Source organism: Peromyscus maniculatus, chromosome 7, assembly GCF_049852395.1.
Source record: "Peromyscus maniculatus bairdii isolate BWxNUB_F1_BW_parent chromosome 7, HU_Pman_BW_mat_3.1, whole genome shotgun sequence".
NCBI lineage: Eukaryota > Metazoa > Chordata > Mammalia > Rodentia > Cricetidae > Peromyscus > Peromyscus maniculatus.
This window is the reverse complement of record NC_134858.1, coordinates 40,030,980-40,034,930: the sequence shown is the minus strand read 5'-3', so window position 1 is coordinate 40,034,930 and position 3,951 is coordinate 40,030,980.

Below are 3,951 nucleotides of genomic sequence, written 5' to 3'. Positions count from 1 at the left end.
ACCTAAACTTGCTTTGAGAGGGCAGGTGTCCTGGACTACCACCTGGTCTTCAAGAGCCAAGAAAGGAGTGGCTGAACCAGGCTGGAGGGAGGTGTGGTTAGAGTTCAGCTCCTGGGCTCAAGGTCAAAAGCTGATTGGGAGAAAAAGTTGTCGTGTTGCTATTTTTAAATTTAAAGACATATTTTTGTCTATTATTCTAAACCTTCAAGAGCAAAATGAGCTGTGCATTTTTTGTGAGAACATGGGGGAGGGCTAGATGCTGGCAGGAGGTTGGGAGGAGGCTGAGAGAGGGGTGCGGGCGAGTCAGCACTGGGGACAATCAGGGCAGAGCATAGCTCTGTGCGTTCCCTGTCCTTTCCTGTCCACTCCCCAGATGCAGCTGCTTTTATCCTGGTTCCCAAGACACCTCTCACTTTGTCACCTTGGCACTGTCGCCCTCTGTCTGTCTTCTGCAATATGCCTCTCGGCAACGATGCCATCAGATTTACTCGGTGATGTTATTCAAAGCAGGCGTGGAAGTCCTTCCTGGCCTCGACCTTGCTTGCTTTTGTTGTTCTTTGAGGTGGGGGAGCTGAGCTTGAGTTTGCTGGCTTTGATGAACTTAAGACAGAGAGAGAGACAGAGAGAGAGAGAGACCCCCCAGTCCACAGCCCCATGCTAGGGGCCCTGCAGCCCATCTGGCAGAAGGAAAGAGCTAGAAGGGACTTGTTGCTTGGTGGCCTTCCAGGATGCCTTGCTCTCCACCCTTCTCCCAGTCCTGACAACTCAATCCAGCTGACAAGACAGGAAACGGGAGTGCTCAGCAGGCCAGCTGCCAGGAAGGCCACTTTTGCCTCTGGGGAGAAAACAAGGCTGGGGGCGGCCACCCTCACCCCCTCTCTGGAGTCTCACACTCCAGCTCAAGTGCTGGGAAGGGAAGCTAGACCCCAGCCTTTGGCCTTGAAGCAAGGGGAGCTAATCAAGCAGGAATGGAGGCCTGGAGGCTGGAGCTTCGGCTGCAGGTAGAGCGGCAGGCAAGGAGGGGACCGATGTCACACCATAAGGACTTGGGGAGAGGTCAGAGAGATCACCCTTTCACAACCAGGACATCCAACTTGGGCTACTCTCTGAATGGGTCCTCCAGCTCTAAAGAGAGGGGAGAGGGCGGGAGGGAGGGAGAGGCAATTTGCATTGTATTTACATTTCATTTGCATACAACTCTTTTGATGTCCAAAGGCACTGACATTTTTTCCTGCCCTTCCTTCTTTCTTCCTTTCTTTCCTTGGCCCCCTTTTAACCTCCAGGCAGCCTCCCATCTCAGCCCCTTCCCTGTGGTTTCTCTCTTGCTAACAGAGGCAGGAGGATTAAGCCTGGGGGAATGTTGCTCACCAGGCCAGAGCTCAAAGCAGGTTTCATGCAGCTGTGTTGGGAAGGGGTGGGGGTGGGGTCTCAATCCGCTCCATCTAATTGAAACAATTATCAAGCAAGATCACAAGGGAGAGAATAGGATGGTCTAGCTCTCCTGCTTGTCCCATACATCTCTCTCTCTCTCTCTCTCTCTCTCTCTCTCTCTCTCTCTCTCTCTCACACACACACACACACACACACACACACACACACACACACACACACACACACAGAAACCAGTGCCAGACTGGTAGGCCTGGATCTAAAACCTAACCTTATCATCTCCTGGCTGTGTTAATCTCCCTGAACCTCAGTTTCCCCATCTGTAAGTGGGGGCTAATGACTTTTCATCTAAATGAGTGTTGACTTAAAACCCAATGAACAAACAAACACACAAAAAATATGCCCTGTGGGGCCTGGAGAGATAGCTTGGTGTGGAAATGCTTACTTTGCAAGCACAAGGACCCAAATCCCATCCCGAGTCCACGTAATCCCACTGGCTGGCCAGCCTATCCTACCCGGGGAGTTCCAGGACAATGGTAGACGCTGTGCCAAGAAATAAGGTGGTTAGTACTTGAGGAATGACACCTGAGGTTCCTCTAGCCCGAGTGCGCACGCGTGCACACACACACACACACACACACACACACACACACACACACAGGAACACACAAACACAAGGATATTGCATATTCGGCATGGAGCACAGTTCTCCATACTAGGGGAGCACATACTGCTGCTGAGAAGTGAAGAGATGAACAATACCTAAAATAACATTTGCTGACGTCACCCCCTCTCCCCACCCCCAATCTTTGGAACCTTTAAGCTTTGCTTCCAACTGTGAACTCCCAAAATCCTGTTTCCTCCTCAGTGCTTCCCTCCCAGAAAACTCTACAAACTGCCCCGCCACCAACACACACACACACACACACACACACACACACACCAATCCCAGAATCCTAGATAGATAGCTCTTGGACATCAACAGATATAAACTTCTCTGGCTTCTAGAATACTAAAGTGCAGAGAAAAAAAAACCAAGGAGATTCCGTGTGGGAAAAACTGCAACAGGTCCTGGATAAAGTGGTGCACCAGACCCTGGGCGCACAGGACCATGCAAATGTATGCAAATAGAGATATGGGAATCACACAGGCTTCTATGGACTTGGAACAGGCCCTTCTCTGGGATGGTGGCAAGTGAGTGCAGCTGTAGATTAGACTTGAGCACAGGGAAGAAGCCAAACAAGAAAAGGCCTGGGTGTGGGGAAGGAAGGGATAGGTTGAGAATGTCCTAAGTGGGACTTCCAGGGTCACTTGGACCTCCAAAAGCCCTTGCTGTTCTCTTTCCAAGACCAGAAGAAACAAAAAGAAAGCCCCTTCCTTCTTGCCAGGAGGGGCAGGTGGGTTTGACTCAGAGAGGCAGTTTGCCCAGCCCTGAAGACTCACCCATGCCCTCCCTACTCCTCTACTTGGCACTTAACCTTCTGATGCCTGGCGTGCCCAACATTGTTCCGGGACCTGAAGACAACAGAACGTAGCATCCAGGCAGGAAACAAACAAACTAAAAACCTAAGAAGTGAGCTAAGCAGGGCCCACATGGCCATCCTCCATGCAGGCTGCAAATGCTCTAATCATGTCCAGCATCTTGCAAACTTGATGCTCAGAGTTCAATTCCCAGTGCAGGAGGTAAAAATAGAGGGGAGAAAAATCTCCATTTCGCCAGCACCAGACCACTTCCAGCTTCAAATAGAGGGCATTTGAACCGTTTACTAGAGAAAACGGAGCAGCGCTGTAGAACAAAAACTCTTCTGTTCTTGGTGTTTATGGGCTATGTAACATGGCAAGTTAGATTCCCTAAGCCTCAGTGTGTTCCCATCTGTGAAACAGTAATCATGGTACTTTGGAGTGTGGTGGCACACATCTTTAATCCTAGCACTGTGGAGGCAGAGGCTGGTGGATCTCTGTGAGTTCGAGGCCAGCCTGGTCTACAGAGAGAGTTCCAGGGCAGCCAGGGCTGCACAGAAAGACCCTGTTTTGAAAAGCCAGGGGAAAAAAACAAGGAAGAAAGAAAAAAGAGAGAGAAATAAAAAAAGAAATCATGGTACTACTTACAAGGTTTCATGAGCACAAAATTCAGAGAATGGGACTTCAAGGCCTAGACTCCATAAGGTGACCCTATCTCAAAACCGGAATGGGCTGGAATATAGCCTAGAACATGCTTCACATGTGGAAACATCTTGATTTTGAACCTGTGACAATTCAAAAATAATGATTGATGATAATAATAATGGTCTAAGAGATGCTTTTAAAGTCTTTCAGCACCATGCCCAGTCAAGAGTGGAAGTACCATAAACTTGGGAATTATGAATGGACAACTCGGGAGGAGAGAACATTATAAAAAAAAAAAAAAAAAAAAAAAAGGCCTGGAGGCAGAAAAGCCCAGGGGAAATGGCTTGGGACCAGGGTGATGGGAGTGCTATCTGAAAAGAAAATGGAAAGTCCTCCTGTCTGCACATGGCTTTCTGAGCTGGCTGGATATGGTCCCCGAGCCACAGATGACGTCAC